Here is a 13,418-nt window from a genome sequence, read left to right as displayed (position 1 = left end):
AATAAATAAATAATAAAAAATGGCCACCAGGAGCAATAGATTCAGTGTCCACATGGAGTCCCAGCAATAACCTAGAGGCAAAAATAATAATGTAGGTTTAAATTATATATTTGTGTACATTACTCCACTCCACAAAATTAAACATTCTGCATATAGTATATTTTCAAAAATGAATCAGAAAATCTTGAACTTTTCTGCCTGACTAAAAGGTGAATAGAAATTCACAGATTTCCATGTTCACCGAGTTGTGCTTAGAATAGGATTTTGATTAAAAGCAATGACTTTTTTTTTTTAACTATGAAAAGATGATTACCAAAGATGTGCTCCTAAATTAATTTTGTTCCTAAATCAGGATTATTTTTAGACACAAAATAATGATTTTTCAAATTTGAATAGTGCCTAATCAGCTCACCTCCCTTCCCCCATTAAATCTAATTAACCCTCACAATAGCTCAGTAATATTGTTAAATATTATGCTTTCTTTTTCACAGGGAGGGAAATGGAGCACAAAGGATACAACCATTTGCTTACACACTGTCTAAAAGCTGGGGCATCTTTCATGGTTTCTCAGAATCACCAAAGAGTATTGTTCCCTTTCAGACATGAAAAACTGAGGGAGTAAGGACACCGATGGCCATTACATCAACAGAAAGGGAGAGCTTCTTTCTTAACTGCTCAGAATAAATTCGTAGTACAAGACATGCTGTACTAAATACACTTTAGCACATATAAGAGAACATAAGATGCTCAAATGCGCAACATAGACCATAGATAGAGTATCATGCCATGAGATTCAGTTTCTTTAGCTTAGACATTATAGCTAAATGTGGAACACTGAGTACACGCTTCATTTTCTTCACAAATATTGGAATAGTGATAAATTGTTCCTGCATATTATTTTGTTTTGTAAATTTAAACTGCTTTTTACCTCCAGAAAAATAATCCATGGAAAACAAACAAAAAAAATTTATAAGAGATTTAATAATGATAGACAAGATTGTAGGTTAACAGGGGTACAATTCCACACAGTTCCCACCACCAGAGTTCTGTATCCCATCCCCTCCATTGGAAGCTTCCCTGTTCTTTATCCCTCTGAGAGTATGGACCAAAATTCTTTATGGGGTGAAGAAGGTGGGAGTTCTGGCTTCTGTAATTGCTTCTCTGCTGAACATGGATGTTGGCAGTTCGATCCATACTCCTAACCTGTTTCTGCCTTTCCCTAGTGAGGTAGGGCTCTGGGAAGGTGGGGTTCCAGGACACATTGGTGAGGTCATCTGCCCAGGGGGTCAGGTTGACATCATGGTAGTAGCATCTGCAACTTGGTGGCTGAAAAGCATTAAGATATAAAGCAGAACATTTGCTTTGCTTTTCAGCCACCAAGTTGCAGATGCTACTACCATGATGTCAACCTGACCCCCTGGGCAGATGACCTCACCAATGTGTCCTAGAACCCTACCAGAGCCAAGGTTCTGTGTTTCCACTTCCCCCAAAAGTTCTCTGAAGGTCCTAAAGGTGGGTGGACAGTTTTGTTATGTTTTTCACGTTCATGTGTTTCAATTCTCTATATTCCACATACGAGTGAGACCATCTGGTAGTTGCCGTTCATTTTCTTACTTATTTCACTAAGCATAATCAATCACCCCTAGTTCCATCTATTTAGTTCCAGATGATACAATATTGTACAAAAAAGGTTTAGATTAGAAAAATAAAGCATTATTTCTGTTTTTAAAGGAATCACTATTGTATGTCTTTGTGCATAAATTTGTACCTATGCTTGTGTATTTGATGTCACATACGTGTATTTCATATTATATGACTCACAAGTGATATAATACAGAATAAAATGTGGCTAAATCTCTAATGAGTAACAACCACTTGCTATTTCTTTAGGATACTGAGTCTGAAAATCCAGAAAATTTAACATTCTTTCTAGCAGTGACAATGAAAGCAAAATGACAATTGGTGTCCCTCCAAATAGATGCTGGGATAACTTATAGAATTAGATGTCATGTTTCACACTAGGTTTGTTTTTGTTTGAGTTAAATCTGCAGAGACTGCATGTGAGTGATATTGGGTGATTTTTGGAAGTCCAGTTCACAAGTGGTTAGCAACCAGTTAAAAAATATGTATGGGTAAGAACAGCTGTCTGGTAAGTCATTTCCCCAGTAAAGTCATCTGGCAAAGAAAAAAAAAAATACTGTTCAACAAATAAACAATTAAATCGGTAAAAGATGAAAGGCTTCAACTTTTCAGCTATGCATTAGGAATGGATAATGATGTGTAGCTTTTAGGTTGTAAATGTTAGTGGCTGTGGTTGGGCCACCAAACCAGTGTTTATTATTAAAGAAAGCTACTTTAAAATTTTAAGTGGTGTTTTTCTTACAAAATGTTAACATTGCAAGGCAACATCTACTGACCTCATTCTTGTGGCAGCATTTCCTCTGGATCTAAAGAAATGTGTGGAGAAAACTTATCTGTTCAAGACAAACAAACCTGCTGGAGTGGGAATAGAATGCAGTTTTAAAAATATAGTTATCCAGGGAAGAGATGAAAGCACCAGGGTGGAAAGGGTCCTGTGACAATTATTAGACTTAGAGGTTTGCTGTAAGAGTCTGCTAATTCCTAGAGAATTTCAGCAGAGTGGCAATCAGAACTTCTTGCAGTATAGGGTTAGCCCCCTACTCTCTAGTAAAGAACAGCAGATCATTGTAAAACTAAGTCAATGTTCACTTAACCCAAGCTAGAAATCCAGACCAGGAACAAACTCTTGTCTATCAAAAAACACCTTCTTTTCTTCTGTACCTCCTCCACTGTTAGTAATATCTCATGTGAGGATTGATGAAGTGCTTGAGGTTCAGCCATGTGGCTTTCATTCTCTGCTTCATGCGTCACCATCTGTCTTCTTTCCTTTACCACTGGCCCTAAGCAGAGGTAATAATGTCTTCCTTTGTCTAATAACTATGTTAAAAATTATAATATTTGCCACTCTTTCTTGAATACAGTAATACCATGAAAAACATGTTACTGCATTTAGGGCAAACCTCAGTGAATTGCATGTGCAGATAAACGTTTGCTCGTTAATAGATTTTTTTTTTTTTGCATTAAGCTATTGTATTCTGTTATCAAATCTAAAGAGAATACCTATTTCTAAATAATCTTTCAGCTGTTTTATTCCCAAAGGTATAATAGAAATCTGGAGCCTGTGTGGGTTTTTCAGTCGAAGTAGTGCACAAGAGGTTTGATTAGGAAGTTAACTAGACACTTGAAGTTGATTTAAGACTCCATTTTTTTTCTTTTCTTTTTTTAGTATTCATTATCTATTTGCTATTACATAGAGATGGGGGTGGTAGGGAAAGAGATAGAAAGACACAACTTGTGAAGCTTTCACCCTGCAGGTGAAGACCAGGTGCATGAACTTGGGTCCTTGTGTACTGTAATATGTGTCCTTAATCATGTGTGCCGCCTCCTAGCCCCCACACTCCAAAATGTTGTAGAATCAGTATATCCCCAAGATTCATGCTCCTGTTTAGCTTTTCACCATTTCTTTTCTCCTCTCTCCATTCATTCATAACGTTTTAAAGGGCTAGATTATATATTGTTGTTTGATAATGAGTATAATAGTAGCTGAATGGTGCTCCCAAAACATTTCTCTAGGGATGATGTGTAACAGTGCTGGATTGTAACATATCTGTTACAACATGAAGGAGACTATTGGGCTAGTGAAATAGCTCATTTGACTAGTTTGCTGTCTTGCCATGTTTACTGCCCAGGTTTAAGCCCAACCTACATCACATTAAAGGAAGCTTCAGTGCTATGGTCTCAGCCTCTCTCTTACTTATATGACAGAAAATTAGCATTATTAATAAAAATTGTCAACAGTAAAATAGGGGTAGTTTTCTCTAACCAGTGGATACTGTAACCACCTATCTCAGTTAAGTTTTATTTCTTACTAATATACCTGAGATGTTATGCAGCTACATATGCAAAGAAACTGCACTTTTCATAGTGTGTCTGTGGAAATCATAGAACATTCTGGGTGTGAACTACATTCCACATTTGAATGTGGAAAAAAATCTGCCAATTTTTTTGTGGAGGACAGGAAAAATCCATTTTATTGTTGGATTCTTGGGTAGTGCTATAGTGAACTTAAATATTTATGTGCATGTGGTGGCAAGTGCTAGACTTCATAGGGTCTTTTTGAGGGATAAAGCAGTATAGATTTCTGTCAGAAAAATGACAGCATTGCTTATTGTTTAAGCCCTGTGACTTAACAGAAGAAGGCAATGAAGTTTCTGATATTGGAAACTTCTCAGAAGGTAGAAAATAACCTTTAAGGAGGACGGAGGTGGGTGGGTGGTGGCGGTAGTGCAGAGGGTTAAGCGCAAGTGGTGCGAAGCACAAGGACCAGTGTAAGGATCCAGGTTCAAGCCCCTGGCTCCCCACCTGCAGGGGGTGTCGCTTCACAGGCAGTGACACAGGTCTGCAGGTGTCTGTCTTTCTCTCCCCTTCTGTCTTCCCCTCCTCTCTCCATTTCTCTCTGTCCTATCTAACAATGACGACTTCAACAACAACAACAATAACTACAAAAACAATAAAAAACAAGGGCAACAAAAGGGAAAATAAATAATAATAATAAAATAAAATAAAAGAAGGGGGACAGGATTTCCAAATGTAGTAGTTACTAGCTACAATTAGAAGGGAACTTCAGTTCAATTCCTCATGGTTAAATCTAGACATGAGAGCCAAAAACAAATATGCTCTGTGTCCTCAGATGTGGGCATTTACCCAGGTCTCTGCTCCCCTATCCTGGGTTTTTTTTTTTTTTTTTTCCTGCTTCCTAACAGTTAGCTACCTATGGGTGAAACAAGAGGAAGGTTAAAGATTAAGCAAGGTGGCTGTTTAATTCATTGCAAGCTCAGCAGTTTGGGAAATTCCCTTGCAACTGATGTGATGAAGGGAGAGGAAGAAGAAATAGGAGAGCCGAATGAAGACATCGCTGCCCACTCCAATATGTGGCAGCTCCTCCCTGCCAGAATGTTTACTCATCATCCTGCAGGTCTTTGCATGCTCATTATTTAGAGATAATATTGATTGTTAGTTTAATTACCAGAGCATTCTGTTGCCTTGCTTCTTGACTTCCACGAAACAAAAAAATTGTGATACAGTGTGTGGACTTTAATATGTGGAAATTCCAGTTTCCAGAATGTCTGGCCTTCATGCTTTAAAAAAAATCCATATGTGTTGACAAATAAATAGCAGCAGGCTGCCTTTAGATTTAGTTTGGAAACACTCTCTCTCCAACGTTTGATAACAGATTTGGAAAATGGGCTGTAGTTCATGTAATCATGAACCAGTTTGCAAGTTCCCTGTATATGTGCTGAATTACAATGAAAAGAAGAGCCTTCAGGGTACTGCAACATTTTAAATCCTTCCAAATTCACATTTTTTAATGTTATAACCCAATATTGGCTATTAAGTTCTTTAATTATTTCTACTCCTCCTCCTCAAGTTTAGCTTGGTGGTAATTCTGTTTACTTTAATCTTGTATTACTATCTTTTCAGATTGACCTTATTAATCACCTTTAGTCTAATTTCCTTAAATTCTTGAATGTTTCACTACCCTATTATGATTGGCTGAGTTTTGTGTCTAGTATTGCTCCATTCACAATAAAGATGATTTGGAGAAAACAATTAAAAGCTATTTCCTACAAACATTTTCTTAATACTGGAAGAATCGGAGTTATAAGTTCATGTAGTGCCATAAAGGTCACCCCATCTGAGAGACTTTTTTTTTAAGTTATGAGTTTTGTTTTTGCCAGTGTGCTCAGAACTAACTATAATTGTGTCTTATTGAAAACTTAGTATGCAAATCTTAGAAGTTATCAGTATACTCTTTTTGACTCCTAACATCTTCTTACCCCTGTAGCTAAATATGTTGGCATCATGTAAGAAACCATCACTGGGGCCAGGTGGTGGCACACCACCTTAAGTACAAGCACTATAGCACACAAGGACTCAGGTTCAAGCCCCTGGTCCCCACCTGCAGGGGTAAAACTTTGCAAGTGGTGAAGCACAGTTGCAGGTGTCTCTCTTTATCTCTTTCCCTCTCTACCTTCCCTCCTCTCTAAATGTCTCTCTGTCTCTATCTAATAAATAAATAAATAAAATAATTGAAAAGAAGAAAGAAATCATAACTATTGCAGTAACTAGTATTGGGATGACCAAATGTATTAGTTCAGTTTTCAAAAAGACTGGTTTCAAAAATTCAGTTACTGAGAACTTACTCAGTGAATGGAGTACTTGATTTGCAATGGGAGGCCTTTGGTTTCATTCCTGGAACTGCAAAAGCCTTAGTGCTGCTCTGGTTGGCATTTTCTCTCTCTCATAAAGGCATGTCCATCTTTTTTCTTCTTCCCTTCCTCCTCCTCCTCCTTCTTCCTTTTAATGCAGTGGAAATGGAACAACATGATTCTAAATAAAATGTCTTGGGTGCTGGGTTTGAGCCTCATCCCTCACCTGCATGGGAAGGAGCTTTGTGAGCAGTGAAGCAGGTCTGCAGATGTCTCTTTGTCTCTCCTTCTCTGCCTCTCCTTTCCCTCTCAATTTCTCTCTGTTCTATCAAACTAAATAAATAAAGTTTTAATGAAGTGAAAAAAGAAACATAAAATTAAAAAAAAAAAAAAAGAACCAGCTTAGTGCAAAGCGCAAGAACTAGCTCAAGGATCCTAGTTTGAGCCCCCAGCTCCCCACCTGCAGGGGGTAGCCGCACAAGCAGTGAAGCAGGTCTGCAGGTGTCTATCTTTCTCTTCCCCTCTATCTTTCTCTACCCTCTCAGTTTCTCTCTGTGCTATCCAGCAACAACAGCAGCAGAACAGCAGCAACAATATCATTAGCAACAACAACCAAAAAATGAAATAAAATGACTGCTGAGAGCAGTGGATTCATAATGCAGGTACGGAGCCCCAGTGCTAACCCTGGAGGCAAAATAAAAATTAAAAACTGCTGGGGGGTGTGGGTTCCTAGTGCCAGCACCTAGCCCCAGGGATAACCCTAATAGCAATAAAGAGACAAATGAATGTTTTGAAGAGATCCCAAGATATTATTATTATCACATTTATTTACTGTCACCAGAGTTACCACTTGAATTTGAAGCCTGCAGAACACCACTGTTTACAGTGGTCATTTTTTGACTTTTTTTTTTCTTGGTAGAGGTTGAGGGACAGAAAGAGAGTATAACAGATATGGGAAGACTTTAATAGCAATGCTCTACCATTTATAATAATTCCAATAAAGGACTTGAACCCAGATCCTCATTCATGGTAACCACATGTATGCTATACCAGCCCCCCCCCAAATATTTTTAAATACATGAAAATGAAAAAATACAGCTTATCAAAAGCTGTGGGATGCATCAACATCAGGGCTTAGAAACATATGTAAACTTTGAAAGCATAGATGAGGAGAAAAAAAGTAAATTAGATCCAAAGTAAACAAACAAAAAAGACACAACCAAATAGCCTATTTATACTTCTAGAAATTGTAACATATTTTTTTCACAAATGAGTTATTCTTAGGTTGGTCTTATATTCTTAGTGGATTTATAAATGACATAATCAGGAATTATCATTAATACTCTTAAGACTACTTAAATTAAAAAAGACTACTTAAATTACAACTTCTAATAGCTTAATTTATGCAGTGTACATTTTTATAAAAAATTATAAAACAAAATATAATTTTTAAACAGGAAAATACAGTGGTAGAAATTCATGAACTAAAAGGAAATGGACTATAGAAGAAATTAATTGATAGTATTCAAAGACTTGCTTTCCAGTGCCCTTTCTAACTCCTTCCATTTCCCCCTCCCTCGATGGCCTTTGCTTGGATATGTCACACAGTCCAAGTTTCACCTTGTATTTTCTCTTTTTTTCCTTCAGTTCTGATCTATTTTATCTGGTATTTGTCTTTCTCCTTCTGGCTTATCTAATTTAACATGATTCTTTTGGGTCCAACCCAAGATTAGTCAAAGGAGGTGATCTCATCATTTCTTATGACTGGGTAGTATTCCACTGTGTATATATACCAAAACTTTCTCAGCCACTCTCCTATTGTTGGGCATCTGAGTGGTTTCCAAGTTTGGGCTATTAAAAACTGCTGTTATGGGAGTCGGGCGGTAGCACAATGGGTTAAGCGCATGTGGCGCAAAGCACAAGGACCGGCATAAGGATCCTGGTTCGAGCCGCAGCTCCCCACCTGCAGGGGAGTTGCTTCACAGGCAGTGAAGCAGGTCTGTAGGTGTCAATCTTTCTGTCCCCCTCTCTCTTCCTCTCCTCTCCATTTCTCTCTGTTCTATCCAACAATGACAACATCATCAATAATGATAATAACTACAACAATAAAACAAGGGCAATAAAAAGGAATAAATAAAATATTTTTTAAAAGCTGCTGTTAAGAACATCGGTATACATGGATTTCTTCTATTAAATGTTATTGACTTACTTGGATAAATCTCTGAGAAAGGATTTGCCTGATGTATTATAGGGTAGATCCATTTCTAGTGTTCTGAAGGGATCTCTAGAGTGTTTCCTAGAGGGACTGGATTAATTTATACTTCTACCTACATGCTTACCAACACTTGTTTCTCTTCTCTAGTGTACAGCAATCTAATAGTTGTGAAGTGATATCTCATTCTTTTTGTTTGTTTTTGCTTCCAGTGTTATTGCTGGGGCTCAGTGCCTGCACCATGAATCCACTGCTCCTAGAAGCCATTTTCCCCATTTTTTTGCCCTTGTTATTACCCTTGTTGTCTGTTATTGTTATTGTTGTTGTCATTGCTGCTCTTGTTGGACAGGACAGAGAGAAATTGAGAGGGAGGGGGGAGAGAAACAGACAACTGCAGTCCTGCTTCACCGCCTGTGAAGCAACCCTCCCTACAAGTGAGGAGCTGGGGGGCTCAAACCAAGATCCTTGAGGTAGTCCTTACACTTGGCACCACGTGTGCTTAAGCCGTTGCACTACCGCCTGACCCTGATATCTCATTCTTGCCTGTATTTGCATTTCTCAGATGACCAGTGACTTTGAGCATTTTTTTAAAGATTTTTTTCTTTTACTTCTTGTTTTTAATTAGTGATTTAATATTAGTTTATAAAAGTATGAGATAACAGGTTTATAATTCCACACCATTCCTACTACCAGAGTTCTGTGTCCCCATGGGAACTGCTGTGGTTCTCCCAAGGTCACAGATGTGGGCTGAGTATTATTTCTATAACTATCTTTCTATAATTATATTTGCCCATTTTTTCTGTGGCCCTACATTTCTTTTTTTTTTCTTTTTTATTTATAAAAAGGAAACATTGACTAAACCATAGAATAAGAGGGGTACAACTCCACACAATTCCTACCATCAGAAATCTATATCCCATCCCCTCCCCTGATAGCTTTCCTATTCCTTAACCCTCTAGGATTATGGACCCAAGGTCATTGTGAGATGCAGAAGATTGAAGGTCTGGCTTCTGTAATTGCTTCCCCACTGAACATGGGCCTTGACAGGTCGATCCATACTCCCAGCCTGTCTTTCTCTTTCCGTAGTGGGGAAGGGCTCTGAGGAAGCTAAGCTCTAGGACACGCTGGTGGAGTTGTCTGTCCAGGGAAGTCTGGTCAGCATCATGCTGGCATTTGGAACCTGGTGGTTGAAAAGAGAGTTAACATACAAAGCCAAACGATTTATTGACCAATCATGGACCTAAAAGCTGGAATAGTGCAGTTAAAGAGTTGGGGGGTCTCCATTTTGTAGGTTTACAGTCAACAATATTTATACGCCTTTCCCGTATTTGGAAGCTACTCTCTTCCCTGATCCAGCTTTCTGGTCCTTCTGCCAGCCATGACATCATCTCCCCAGACACCTGCATATTAGATTTCAGGCTCAGGCAAAAAACAAAACAAAACCAAAAACCACTAGCATAACCACAGGCCCTTTGGAATATAACTAAAATATGCCTACTACCTATCTCCAAAACAGAGACCTCCCCAACCCTTAAAGATTTTTTTAACCAGAGCACTGCTCAATTCTGCCTTATGGTGGTACACAGGGATTGAACCTGGGACTCCAGAGCCTCAAGTATGAGAGTCCTGTTGCATAACCATTATGCTATCTAGCATTTGCACTTTTTTTTAAGTACATCTATTGCCCATCCTAATAGCATCTTTGGTAAAATTCTGTCCATATTCTCTCCCTGTTTGTTATTGTTGATGATTTTTGCCAAATCTTAATGTATTTTGTTCATTAGCCCCTTTTCTGAAGTGCAGATTTTCTCCCGTTCAGTAGGGTGTCTTTTTATTTTGATGATGACTCCTTATGCTGCAGAAGCTTCTAAGTTTGATGGAGTCCCATTGGATAATTTTTGGTTTTGTTTTCCTTGCTGTTGTACTTTATTCTTCAAAGATGGCTCAAAAAGCAAACACAATGGAGTGTTCTGCCAGTGTTTTTTTCTTTGTATTTGATGGGTTCTGGTCTAATGTCCGTATCTTTGAACTCTCTGGAGTTAACATTTGCACATGGTGACATATGGGGATCTGTTTCATTCTTTTGTGCATTTCAATTCAGTTTTTCCAGACCCATTTATTGAAAAATTCTCCTTTTAATATTTAATATTTTGGTCCTACTTGTCATAAATTAGGTGTCCATAGGTGTGTGGGCTTATTTCTGGACTCTCCATTCTATTCCATTGGTCTGTGTGTATTATTCATGTTCCAGTACCAAGCAGTTGTGATTATTAGGGATTTAACATTGGTTTACAAATTAAAAGGTTTTAATGTATGATTTCACACCCATATATATTTGTGTGTAATTTACCACACAGGCATTATTCTTTATCACAAACTGCCAAACTTGTTGCAATATAAAACTTTAAAACAAAGGTCATGTTATATAGTAAGGTGTGAAGAATAAATGGATGTGAGTAGTTTTTAATAAATAAGGCAGGAAAAATAAATCTTATGTCCCAGTATGAAAAAAAAAATTCTGTGAGAGCTTTGATACAAGGTGTACTATAATTAACATGTCAAATTCAAATGAAGACAGATCTAATTCTATATATCTATATATTTTATATATCTATATTCTCATTCCTAGTCTTCCATAGTAATTTTTGTGAATATATTTAGGTTAAATATTGGCAAAGCAAATCTGATATTTAAATATATATTTGAAAAATAATAACAAATATTAATCCAATGTACATTTGAATATGTTCAGAAATAATCTGTATCAGGATCATAAATCTTTAGGGAATTCCCTTGCAGTTTTTTTTTTATTTTTCACCTCTCAAAAAAACTTACAAAGGGGGGAAGATAGCATAATGATTATGCAAAGAGACTCTCATGCTTAAGACTCAGAAATCCCAGGTTCATTCCCCCACATCCCCATAAGCCAGAGCTAAGCAGTGCTCTGGTTAAAAAGGAAAAAAATTTAAAAATTTACAAAGATACTTACAATGGTATATTTCAAGCCTCAGAGATTACTCTGTATATGCACATATAATAAACTAGCAATTTAAAAATGAAATATGGCCTCATCTTACTATAATTCTCTTTTTCTTTTTTTTAAAATTTTAATTGAACAGTATAGAATGAAATTGAGAAAGGAGGGGAGAAAGAGGGAGAGAAAGATAGATACCTTCAGACCTGACTTACCACTCATGAGGCATCCCACCTGAAGACAGGTAGGAAGCAAGGGCTCAGGTCCTAACACTTGGTAATATGAGCACTTAATCGGTGAATCACTTCCCAGCCCCTCACTATAATTCTTTTTCTCAGCTGACTTCTTGATTTTCATAATTTGAGCGATTTCCTTAAAATTGGCTACTTACTGAATTTACCAGTATAGTGCTAGGTTACCAGAGATAGAGCCCATGTCAATATTATTAATTTGCTTCCTTTAGGCATTTTTAAGAGAATAATAGGTAATACACGGTATATTTGTTCAAAAAATTTAAACCAACTCTTTATCACACAAATTTTACCTACAGCTTTTTTTTTTTATAAAAGCCCACCACTAACAAACTAGAGTGCCTATGGTTACCTCCTCAGAACTCGCAGGGGGAACCAACTGAATATGATTGGCCCCAGCCTGACTCAGGTGCATTAGCCTTAGGTCAAGAGTGGAAGGTGCTTTGGTAAACTATCCCAGTATACCCCCACAGGTAATGAGGAGGGAGAATTTTTTCCAAAGAAGGGGGTTTTGGTAGTCTCCTGTATTTCAATAAGTAAATAGAGGCTCCAGAGGGAACATGTATTTTACCGAAGCAGATGTGATAACTTTTCTTTTTACTGAGGGGTTTAATGCTTGACAGTGCATTCATTGACGCATGCACACAGTTTAATTGTGTACCAGCTCCCCAATTTTTCTCCCTCTCCCTTCCCTCCCCAAAGTCCTTGGCTTTGGTGCAATACACCATGTCCAGTCCATGTCTCACTTTGTGTTCTCCCTTCCTGTCCCTACTTATTAAGACCTGCTAGTAAATGAAATCATTTCTTATTCGATCTTCTCTTAGGTTTATCTCATTCAACATGATGTCCTCAAGTTTCACCCAAGAGTATGCAAAGGAGACTATTTCATTGTTTTTAACAGCTGAATAGTATTCCATTGTGTAGATATAACCCAATTTTTGTAGCCACTCACCTGATGTTGAATATCTTGGTTGCTTCCAGGTTCCGGTGATTACAAACTGTGCTGCTATGAACATAGATATACATGGATCTCTTCTGATCAGTGTTTCCGTCTCCTTTGATAAATTCCAAGAAGAATTGTTGGGTCATAGGATAGGTCCATTTCTAGTGTCCTGAAAAAAATCTCCAGATTCCTTAGCACAATGGTTGGACCATTTTGCATTCCCAACAGCACTGTGGAGAAGTGTTCCATTTTCTCCACATCATTTCCAACATTTATGATTTCTGTCCATTATGAATGACATTCTCACAAGTATAAAGTGGTATCTCACTGTTGTCTTCGTTTGCGTTTCTCTGATATTCAGTGACTTTGAGCATCTTCTCATATATCACTGGCCCTGCAGATCTCTTCCTCAGTGAAATGTCTGTCCATGTCCTGGCCCCATTTTCTAATGTGGTTGTTTGGTTTTTCGGTGCTAAGTTTGCTGAGCTCTTTATGTAGTGGCTTTTATTCTGGAGTCAGTTTGCGACAATTTGATTGAAGTCCATAAAATCATAAGGTTACCAGTGTGTGTGTGCTCAGTAGCTCTTCTCCATTCTGTAATGTACTGTAAACACTTTATATATGGCTGTATCCGGCTATTGTTTAGAAAACAATCACTTAATGTCACTCATGCTTTACTGTCAAGTTGAAAATTCCAGTAATATTTATCCCCCCTTTCTTCTACTTCTTGTCTTTCCTCTGAGATCTG

General features: G+C 37.7%; 1 protein-coding gene across 8 annotated transcripts in view; it reads left to right on the top strand.

Moving 5' to 3' along the window:
• Window positions 1-13,418, top strand: part of KLF12 (KLF transcription factor 12) — a 472,528-nt gene that overhangs the window by 372,035 nt on the left and 87,075 nt on the right. The window lies entirely within an intron of this gene.

This window comes from Erinaceus europaeus, chromosome 5, assembly GCF_950295315.1.
Source record: "Erinaceus europaeus chromosome 5, mEriEur2.1, whole genome shotgun sequence".
Lineage (NCBI taxonomy): Eukaryota > Metazoa > Chordata > Mammalia > Eulipotyphla > Erinaceidae > Erinaceus > Erinaceus europaeus.
The sequence above is the reverse complement of the archived record's forward strand: the minus strand, read 5'-3'. Positions and strand labels throughout refer to the sequence as shown.